General features: G+C 41.5%; 1 long non-coding RNA gene across 10 annotated transcripts; it reads left to right on the plus strand.

The window, feature by feature from the left end:
• LOC112084071 lies at positions 1-4,618 on the plus strand. 10 transcript variants are annotated; one of them, XR_002898019.1, is made up of 10 exons: positions 1-628; positions 709-841; positions 1,000-1,270; positions 1,356-1,549; positions 1,763-1,961; positions 2,415-2,659; positions 2,781-2,875; positions 3,201-3,390; positions 3,496-3,537; positions 3,633-4,618. It is a non-coding gene; the product is annotated as an uncharacterized LOC112084071 (long non-coding RNA). The 10 variants fall into 10 exon arrangements; XR_002898018.1 differs by having other exon boundaries at positions 3,636-4,618; XR_002898021.1 differs by having other exon boundaries at positions 3,639-4,618.
• Positions 4,619-11,690: the final 7,072 nt, after the last annotated feature.

The following is an 11,690-nucleotide window of genomic DNA, read 5'->3' on the forward strand; positions in this document are numbered from 1 at the left end:
TAATGCCGTGAATTGAAATCGGCGATATCCCCGAAGAGATAGCAGCGATCAAGGTTTGCGAGTCCGATCGGAAGATAACTGCATCAATTTGAAGAGCAGCTGCATGGACGATCGCTGCATAGAGATCCAGAGCTTCTGCCACAAGAACTGACCCAACATCTGAAGCCGATCTTGCATGCTTGGAAATGATAGTTGAAGATCGATCAAAGACCCATCCCAAACCTGCCATCTGTGAGTCCACACGCCACGCCGCGTCAGTTGAGCAGATCAGGGAGACATCACCTCTGAAAGAAAGCTGTTGCTGGATTATCGGAGCTTTGACTTGAAGGGTTGCGTCGATTTCGTTGGCTGTATTCCATTCCAGAGCATCCTAGAGAGCTCTTAGGACAGTTTCCAAAGTGGAGAGGTTTCGGTTATTGAAGGTTCTTTGATTCCTGAAAATCCAAAGAGCCCAACATATCCAGGAGAAGAGGCGGCCTGCTTTGACTCTCGTAGGTAGGAGGGTGAGAAAATTGCATGAGTTAGCTATCCCATTCCTCACATCAGTTATCTGTGATGAGTCGAATTCAGCTGCGAATGGAGCAGATCTCCAGACCTCTTGAGCAAAGGCGCGGCCAAACAAGAGATGGTGAGTAGATTCATTCTCTTCACACCTAATACATTTAGCCGAAGGTACGATGTTCCTCACTCTCAAATTTTTCCCGACAGGAAGCGCTCCTTGGAGGGCTTTCCAAAGGAAGAGTTTCACCTTAGGTGCAGCTTTAACATTCTAAACCAGCTTATTCCACTCAGTTTCCACACCTGGAAGGAGAGCTTCATATTTGGAGAAAGCAGCAGAGAGGTAACCAGATTTAGTGAATATTCATCATCCAAGTTTTTAAACCATATCAACTTATCCTCAGCACCAAATAATGACAAGGGAGGATCTGATCAATCAAGGTGGTATTCCATTCGCCTGATTCGTGATTTATGAGATCACTAACCAGCAGATTTTTGCAGATTGAGGGGGTGGACCTATTGGACGGAGCACTTTCTGACGAACCCAAAAGCTGATAGATGCACCGTTACCCAATGCCCATCCTAATTGTGAGGCAAGCAGATCTCTCCCTGTAAGATGCTTATCCCAACCATGTGAAGCCATGGAAGGGGCTTAAGTCCTCAGGATAGAATAGTCCATGAAGTATTTGCCTTTGAGAATCATGCAAAGAAGGCAGTTTGGGAATCGAATCAGTCTCCAGCTCAGCTTTGCAAGGAGTGCATCGTTGAACAGGTTTATATCTTTGAATCCTAATACTCCTTGCTTTTCAGCTTTGCCATTCTGTCCCAAGAGATCCAACTAGTTTTATGGTGATCAGGGGAGGAGTACCACCAAAATCGTGTCAACGATGATTGAATATGTTTACAAAGTGGCTGGAGAAGCTTGAAACAGATCATAGCATATGATGGCATAGTAGCAAGTACACTCCACAACATGATTAGCTTCCCTGCACCCGAGAGAAGCTTTGACGATCAGTTTGCAGCTCGATGCTTGATCTTATCCACTATCGAGGTGAATAAGTTTTTTTATTTCCTTCCAAAATGTTCTGGGAGTCAAAGGTACTTGCCAACTCCTCCCTCATTTTGGATTTTAAGAATGTTCATTATTGATTCCTTAACTGATTGAGGAGCCTTCCGAGAGAAGGTTACTGATGATGATTGAGAGTTTATAAGTTGCCCTGATGCTGCGCCATAATCTGATAAGATTCTCATTAACTCGTTGCAGGAATTTGTGTCAGCTCTAAAGAAGAAAATCGTATCATCTGCAAAGAGCAGATGGTTAATGCAGGGACATCCCCGAGCTACTTTAACACCTTTGAATTTTTTCCTCTTCTGGGCCTGATTACAAAGTCCCGAGAGCCCTTCTCCACACAGTATGAACAGGTAAAGAGACAGGGGATCACCCTTTCGGATCCCTCTAGAAGGTATGAGAGACCCTTTTGCTGAACCGTTGATTAGCATAGAAAGGGAGTCTGTAGAAACACACTACATTATCCATTGCACCCATTTCCTGTGAAATCTCATTCTTAGTAGAACTCTTTGGATGAAACTCCACTCAAGTCTATTGTAAGCCTTACTCATGTCTGTTTTGATTGCCATAGAAAAATGTTTCGAAGCTTGAGAGATTTTTAGGAAATGTAGAACTTCATGTGTGATCAAGACATCTGATATTGCACGCTTAGGGACAAAGGCATATTGATTCTCAGAAATAATCTTGTTCATCAATGGTTGGAGTCTTCTACATAAGAGTTTGAATATTACCTTGTAATAGACATTACAAAGGGCAATAGGTGTGTAGTCAGCAACTTTTGTAGGTTCATTTACTTTCGGGATGAGTCTGATGTGAGTCTCATTTATCGTTTTTGGCATGATTCCAGATTTGAAGAAAGCTTTTAACTCTCCCACCAAATCTGTGCCAATGACCTCCCAGTTGGAATGAAAAAAACACGTTGAAAAACCATTGGGGCCAGGGGCTTTATCTGGATGGATGGAGAAGAGGGCATCCTTAATCTTAGCATCAGAAGGTTCTTGGCTGAGGAGGAGGTTATCTTCCTCAGAAATGACCAGTACGAGTGCATTAGCGATTATCTCTTCAGTTTTATGCATGTTAGTCTCTTGAGAGGTGAACAGCTTCTTAAAGTAGGAAGAGATAATCTTAACAATTTGATTTTTTTCAAAAACTGGGGATCCGTCCTCCGACTCTATCACAGGGAATTTGTTGATAGCAAACCGTTTTGTTGCAGAGGCATGAAAGAAGTCTATATTTCTGTCCCCCAATTTGAGCCACAACTGTCTGCTACGCTGCTTCCAGAAGGCCTCTTCATCTTTGTATGCACTGGTAAGTTGTTTTTTTTAAACTAAATTTCCTCCGTAGCACTAGCCGTGTTTGCCATTATAACTTCCAGTTCCTCTTGATATTATTCGAATCGAGCTCTGCTGTTCATTTGCTGCATTTTATTCTATTGAACAATAGCAAATCTGCATTTATCAAATTTTCCTTTCATGAGGAGATGCTTATTTTCCTTCCAAGTGTCTGCCACAAGCTTTTTGATTTCTTCATTTTCCTTTAACCATCTGTCATATCAGAATAATCCTTTCCTTCGTTTTCTTTGAGGGTCAAACCCGTTTACAATCGGCTGGTGATTAGAAGCTTTGTATTTTAGATGCTTACATCGACCTGAGGGAAATAAGTCTGCACAGGCACTATTGGAGACTGCTCGATCCAGGCGACATTGGACATTACATTCATTCTTAACTCCTCTCCAAGATAAAGGACATCCAGAATGGTTTAAATCAAATAGATCTTATTCCGCAAAGAAGCTTTTGAAGTCATTAAAGGAACCTTCAGATCTGGTATTGCCTCCTTCCTTTTCACTATTGTCTAATATGTCATTAAAATCTCCAGATAAGAACCATGGGGAATCCCTAATTTATGCCAGGGCTATCAAATGATTCCAGAATTTTTTACAATCAGCTTTAACCGGATTACCATAGACAAAGGTAGAGTATAACTTTTTAGTCTCGTAGATCACTAGGGTATCGATGTAGTTATGGCATGACTCCATGATTTCTAATTGAATTTCCTTTTTCCACAGCAGCAGCAGACCTCCTCCCCCATGACCATGGGGGGTTACAAGTAGATGATGATCATAAGCGAATGATTCAACTTTCTTCATCACGAAGTCAATGGGGTTTTTTTGTATCAGATAGAAATATAATATCAGGATCCATACGGTGGTGGAGGTCCTGAAGTCTGTGAACTGTCCCGGGATTCTCCAACCCTTGACTGTTCGAGGCCAGTATCTTTAAGGAAGAAGAGGAGGCGGAGGCCGAAAATCCGCCTGTTTCTTAGCCATCTTTGGGATCACTTTTGGTGCTGACGGAGCCGAGCCTCTGATAACACCGTATTTTGACCATTTTTATGGATCGTTTTGAAATACTTTTTCTATGTTTTTAATTGCGTTTAAGTAATTTTACTACGTTTTTCTAGTATTCGTAGTTCCAAGACTCTTTTCAGGTAACTTAGGGAAAAGCTTAACAAAATGGATAGAAAACCAGATTTCAGCTCAAAGTCAAACCGTCAGAAGTTCACCCCTGATTGAAGGCCTTCTCACCGTCTGATCCAGCTCAAATTTGGAGACCTTAAAGATGGAAGTATCAGCTTTTTAGTGCACTTTACAGCTTGGGAATCCAACGGTTCAATCAAAAGATACGCGAAGAGCAAGATGTCCCGTAAACCAGCCGGCAAGCACTTCCACCCGCGGCCAAACACTCATTCCCCATGGTCAGGAGCATCCCGACCGCGGCCAAACACTTGTTCCCCGCGGTCACACTTGTCCCGACCGCGGCCATCAACCTCCGAGCCCAAAAAGCCCATTTCTGAAGCCCATATTTGGAGAAACCCTAAGTGACGTCCAAAGAGGTCTTGAGCACTATAAATACATGTCTTAGGAACCCTAAATATCATGTAACCGAATATCATCCATCATTACTTCATATTTTTATTGTTTTTGCTTTAGGTTTTAGGGAGAGAGAGATTTGTTCTCTTGAACCCTTGTTCTTTCTTTATCAATTTCGATTTCTATTCTACTTATTAATACTATGTTTTTGATTTCGTTCATTATGTCTGAGTAGTTTTATTGTTGGGATTAAGGGATTTTTGATGGGGATTTATATGTTCGATGAGGATTCCATGAGCTTTTGAGCCGAATCTTAGAACTTTTTCTTCTGAATTCGTTTTTACTGCATGAGAGTAGCGTCATGAACTACAATCTGATCCAGATGCTTGGTGACACGAAAGTGTTCATCTGGTGTCCTACCTATGGGCGATTTGTGAATTAGGACGATAAACATAATGCATCTCTTCTCTTCCAGGGCCAGAGTGGAAACCTACTGGTCAGGGTTGAGAGAGATAGTTGTCTATGATCACGACAGTGGCGTATTCATACGTCCGTGACTCCAGTTCGAAAAGTTTAAGCTAAGATCTTATCAATTTTACTCTCTAGCAATGTTTTGAATCGTTCGTACCCCTGAGAAAACTTCCCTGAACCCCAACGCCTTCTTTCTCATTGATTTACACCGATTTTATTTCAAGCTTTAGTTCAATATTGTCTTTTCTTTTTAGTTCATTTTCATTTAAGCAATTAGATATCCGTTTTTTACATTTTTAGTCATTTTCGTTAAGTTTAGTTATTACGTCATTTAATTCCCGTATTATCTTTTAATATTTCGTTTTTACATTTTAAACACACTACCAAACCCCCACAAAACCGTTTGGTTCTAGACTTCCTTACTTAATACTTATTTCAAAGGCTTTTGCAGGAAAAGATCCTCCTTCCCTGTTGATTCGATCCCTAAGTACTACAATCGATCAGCTGTGCACTTGCGGCTATTGATTTCAATTAGGGTAAAACTTGACAACCCTCGACACACCCACATCAAGTCTCCACATCAAGTTTTTGGCGCCGTTGCCGGGGAAGGCACACAGTTTCTTTTCTGCAAAACCCCGAGAAAGGTTAGTAAATCGACTCTAGAACCCCCTTTTCTGCAACTTTCCATTTTTCGGTTATTTTGTATCCATTTCAGAAGATATGGATCATATGAAACGAAATTACTACTATGAGGGAGGTTTTTACAACACTCCTTGAGCCACTCAACGCCAAGAAGCACAATACATTCGTGATCTCTCCTAAATGGATTTGAATGCAATTCCGAACCACCACAAAAGAGGACTTCACAGCCACTACAAATCAATTCGTGAAGGTTTAGAGGAACAAGGAATCTGCTGGGAGACCTTGACAACTTACAATGCCCACGGAGATATCCATGATCCTCTCTTTGATGAAGATATGTCGTCTGTCTCCCAAACCGAGATTGATGATATGCTTCAGGAGCTCAATGAATCTATGGATGATGGGTATTGGGTATCTTGTGAAGTAGATGGAGAATCCTCCATCAAGTTTGTTAGAAAGAGGCCATCAAATGAAATTCCTTTGGATCATCACGTCGTGGAAGCCAGCCATCAAGAAAAAGGAGAACCTCTTTCCATCCCTAGTGACGATCTCGTCTCTACCGATTCGTTCAAGTGTTTTGGAGACGACAAACAAGATCATAAGTCCCTTCCTCTTGATGAACCAAAGCCTTTTTCTCCTTCAGCTCCTCACCACCTTGAATGTAAGACAGACCACGTGGAAAATAAGACACTAATGGTGACATCAAAACCACCATTGGAGGCGCTTTCTAAGACGAAGGATTCCGAGAAGTTTGATGCCCCATTCTCAATCAAGGAAGTGAAATTTCGTTATTCTCTTTGTGATTCTGGACCTGATGTGAATCTCATACCAAAGACCATTGCAGAGAATACAGGTATTTCGATTTTTCATCCCTCTAAGATTTATATTCACTATGGAGATTTTTCTGGTGCAGCTTTACTTGGTTCCAAACCAAAATTGCCTTTTCAAGGGAAAGGTTGTCTTGTTTCTACTGGTTCCCATGCTATGGAGATGAGAAACAATGCAACAAACCCTTGATACTTGGTATTTCGTTCCTAGCATATGTTGGAACACTCATCAACTACCTGCATCAACATATGAGTTTCCTGAAGATCAACAAGAAAACCCCATACCCGGTGATTACTACAAGGAACTCTCATTGTCTGACAATAGGGGGCGTAGATGATCCAATATTTGACCCTGGAGGAACTACAAAGGATGTTGGATACGTTCTAGAAAGAAGAGCACCCAAAGAAAATGCTGGATTTACAAGTTTGACAAACAAAGGAGTGGAGTTTAAATGGCTCTCAAGACTCTTTTCCGAAGACACTCCACAAGGAAAAAGAATTGGAGACAAGAAGCAAGAGGATCTGAACATCTTTCCTAGGATATTCGGCACCGCGGTAGCGTGTACGCTACCAGCGGCCAAACCACCTTTCCCCGCGGTCGCGTGTGCACTACCAGCGGCCAAACCACCTTTCACCGCGGTCGCGACACTTCCACCAGCGGCCAATGCTCTTTTTACCAATTCTCCAACAGTTCAAGCTATGGCGACACCTCTCCAAGCAAACTGTCCTCACCTTGGATGCTTAACCATCTCCACCACTTCAGATCATAAAGAATCATCTGTCCTTGTATCTTGCAACATGGTTCAATGTCATGCAGTAAGAGAGACCTTATTCACCTCATCATACAAGCATCTAAGACGTTCTCCTATCACAAGTGGTGTTGAAGACTCATACCTCAAAGAAGTTCCAAGACTGATTTTTGATCCTGGAGGAGGCTACCATCTCAAACCTAAGGACAAAATTTCCAATTCGGAATGGCGTTATAAGGGATATACAAAGGAAAGACAAGGGGAAGCAAAAAGGACTTGTCCCAAGACATTGTCTTTTTAAAGGACTAAGCAACGTCCAACACCAAAAGTCGAGCTAAACGACTTAAAACAGAAGCGCTTAATGGGAGGCAACCCATTTAGGTATTGTTTTCTTTAGAATTTTTCTTTCTTTTTCTTTTGATATTTTTCTTTTTCTTAGTTTCTGGTGTTTCTTATAAAACAAAAAAGCCAAAAAAATCAAAAACCCAGAAAAAACCAAAAACAAGGATGGTACCTGACTGCTCGGCCCAGCAGGATCCAAGGAGAAGCCGGAAGAGGCCGCGATATAAGCCCCCGCGGTCGCAGGTGTTCGGACCGCAGGAAACACATGTTCGACCGCGGTCGTGTGATCCTGACCGCGGCCAAGCACTTGGTTGCCGCGGTCGTATAGCCCCTGACCGCGGCACTTGGTCGTTGACATCCAAACCCGACCCAAACCATCCCTTTCACCTCATTTCACCTCAGCAATCACCCTCCACCTCATTCATCACCTTCCATCACCTTCATCACCACCTAATCACCTTCCCAAACCCCTTCGAATGAATCCAGTTCATCTCCACCAGCATCCCGGATCCAGGTAAGTTCTCTTTGTCCTTACCAATTCGATTATCTATGCATTTTTCTCATCCAATCTCGACTTGTTTCACACTGAGGACAGTGTGATTTAAGTCTGGAGGGGATTTCATCCCTTTCTAACCACTTTTCTTTCATGAGTCTTGCATTATCTACACTTTTTGTATTTTCTTTAAAGTTTTTCAAAATCGGTTTTCAAAACAAAATACGTTTTAAAGGGAATGGTGAACATGAATCAATGATAGTTGACTGTGTGCTTTAGACTGTTCCTAGTGACTTGCTCATTCATGATTTAGGACTAGATTAGGCGGTAGCTAAGCACATTTGAAACGAAGTACCCCAGAGGAATTTGAATGATTTCGATTTAGATGAAGGGATACACTAGCTCTGTTTTATTTGGACTTAATTTGGACTTACTTTTCTCATTGAAGCATTAGACCAGGGAAACGAATCATACATTCAGGACTCCTTTATCCTTTTACCACTCTCTGTTGATCCTGAATGGCTAGTTCATCTTTAGCTAGTTCCCCACCTTAACCAATCCTCTTTCAAACCACATGCACTCTTGTTTTCTATTGTCTTATATGCAGATAAGTGCAAAAACGTTGGAGAGAAAGAGGAACGACGCAGTTTTCAGTCACCAAGGACAGAGACCTGCGATTTGCCGGAAAAGTTCCTGGAAGGATTCAACACAAGAGGAAGCTCAGTTTGCCTTAGAAAAATCTCGAATTTTGGTACAATCTCGTCCTCTAGTCTCTCTCTCTTTAAAAGGCATTTCCTATTCTAAAAAAAAAAAAAAAAATCCAAAAATAAGAAAAGAAAAGAAATAAAAGCCTTAGAGAGTCTAGAGAGGTCGAATTTTAAGTCCCAAGGCAACTGGAGTTCGATTTTATGGAGTTTTGGAGATTGTTTTCTGATTCCCGGAAAGAATCTAAGTCTGGGGGAATAGCTGTTTACAACAAAGGAGGAAGGATTATGCAACAACATTGGGCAAGAAGAAGTGACTGAAAACTGTGGTCATCAACAGGTCCTTATCTCTCTTGCGGTTTTGCATATTATCTTGCATCCTCCAGATCTTCAGGTAACCCGAAACACTTTAACTCCACCACTTAAACAGCCCTTTAATGCCAAACGCCGTCTACCCTAGATGATGTCTTTAATGAGAACTCACTTTTGAACTTAATGAATGTAGAGAGCTAGTTAACTGGAATCAAGATTTATGTTGTTTAAGTTTTGCATGACGGAAAAAGTGGACTAGTATCTCTTGTACATTGGTGAGAATTTTCTAGACTAAGTTGTGGATTGATGCACTATCTTTGGTCCTAGTTTAGGAGTCCATGTCTATGAGATTTGTGCATTCCCTATTTTTGTTTTCACTTAACCAGTTTATGCTTTTGCTTTGTTAGAGGACAAACAAAGGTTTAAGTCTGGGAGAGTTGATAACACCGTATTTCGACCGCTTTTATGGATCGTTTTGAAATACTTTTTTCTATGTTTTTAATTGCTTTTCAGTAATTTTATTACGTTTTTCTAGTATTTTTATAGTTCAAAGACTCTTTTCAGGTAACTTAGGGAAAAACTTAACAAAATGGATAGAAAACCAGATTTCAGCTCAGAGTCAAACCGTCAGAAGTTCACCCCTGATTGAAGGCCTTCTCACCGTCTGATCCAGCTCAAATTTGGAGACCTTAAAGATGGAAGTATCATCTTTCCAGTGCACTTTACAGCTTGGCAATCCAACGGTTCAATCAAAAGATACGCGAAGAGCAAGATGTCCCGTAAACCAGCCGGCAAGCACTTCCACCCGCGGCCAAACACTCATTCCCCACGGTCAGGAGCATCCCGACCGCGGCCAAACACTTGTTCCCCGTGGTCACACTTGTCCCGACTGCGGCCATCAACCTCCGAGCCCGAAAAACCCATTTCTGAAGCCCATATTTGGAGAAACCCTAAGTGACGTCCAGAGAGGTCTTGAGCACTATAAATACATGTCTTAGGAACCCTAAATATCATGTAACCGAATATCATCCATCATTACTTCATATTTTTATTGTTTTTGCTTTAGGTTTCTCTTGAACCCTTGTTCTTTCTTTATCAATTTCGGTTTCTACTCTACTTATTAATACTATGTTTTTGATTTCGTTCATTATGTCTGAGTAGTTTTATTGTTGGGATTAAGGGATTTTCGATGGGGATTTATATGTTCGATGAGGATTCCATGAGCTTTTGAGCCGAATCTTAGAACTTTTTCTTCTGAATTCGTTTTTACTGCATGAGAGTAGCGTCATGAACTACAATCTGATCCAGATGCTTAGTGACACGAAAGTGTTCATCCGGTGTCAGATCTAGTTTGGGAGAGCAAAACAAACATATGAGTGGAAACCTACCTATGGGCGATTTGTGAATTAGGACGAGTCTTAAACATAATGCATCTCTTCTCTTCCAGGGCCAGAGTGGAAACCTACTGGTCAGGGTTGAGAGAGATAGTTGTCTATGATCACGACAGTGGCGTATTCATACGTCCGTGACTCCAGTTCGAAAAGTTTAAGCTAAGATCTTATCAATTTTACTCTCTAGCAATTTTTTGAATCGTTCGTACCCCTGAGAAAACTTCCCTGAACCCCAACGCCTTCTTTCCCATTAATTTACACCGATTTTCTTTCAAGCTTTAGTTCAATATTGTCTTTCCTTTTTAGTTCATTTTCATTTAAGCAATTAGATATCCGTTTTTTACATTTTTAGTCATTTTCGTTAAGTTTAGTTATTACGTCATTTAATTCCCGTATTCTCTTTTAATATTTCGTTTTTACATTTTAACGCACTACCAAACCCCCACAAAACCGTTTGGTTCTAGACTTCCTTACTTAATACTTATTTCAAAGGCTTTTTGCAGGAAAAGATCCTCCTTCCCTGTGGATTCGATCCCTAAGTACTACAATCGATCAGCTGTGTACTTGCGGCTATTGATTTCAATTTGGGTAAAACTTGACAACCCTCGACACACCCACATCAAGTCTCCACATCAGCCTCCTAGAGGTTTAGCTTTACTTCGTGAAGGACTTGATCTGGCTGGTTGAGCTTTAGAGTGAGATGAGTCGCCTCCTTTTAGAGTAGATTTACTTAGTTTCCTATTTGGAGATGGTTGAATTTTTGATATTTTCCTCTTCTTTGGTGTTCCAGCAAGGAAGGGTCCAGCAGATGTATTTTTCTTGCCTGGAGGTCTTCCTAGCTTCCTCTTAGATGGTGGAGCCATATTATCTGGAGTTTTTAGACGTAACTCCTCAGCAGATTCATTGATAGGGCCAAGTCTGAGAGCTATCAGGGTTCTATCCTGGGATACAGGGGAGTTTGAGACACCCGAGCTAGAAGGGCCAAGTCTCTGATGAGCTGATATTCTTGTCGGTTCATCCTGGATCACTGGGGATTCTGAGCAGGTTGGGTCTAGGGAAGCCCTGACCATTTGAGCCGCAGCCATCTCAAATTGTCCCTGTTTTTCCACTAATCAAACCCAAACCTTCTTTGCAGCACTTTCAGTGGGATCAGGTCCACTGGCATATTGAATCATAACTTCTTTCAATTCGCCTATGGCTTCATCCATAGAAGCTTGAGGTAAGGTTTCAGTATGATCTTCATTAGGCTTATGAAACTCATTTCCATTGTCCACGTATCTTCTTTTAGGTCTTGAGCCTTGAGAATCATCCGGTAAGGAGAGA

This window comes from Eutrema salsugineum, unplaced genomic scaffold (genome assembly GCF_000478725.1).
Source record: "Eutrema salsugineum unplaced genomic scaffold, Eutsalg1_0 scaffold_9, whole genome shotgun sequence".
NCBI classification, from domain to species: Eukaryota; Viridiplantae; Streptophyta; class Magnoliopsida; order Brassicales; family Brassicaceae; genus Eutrema; species Eutrema salsugineum.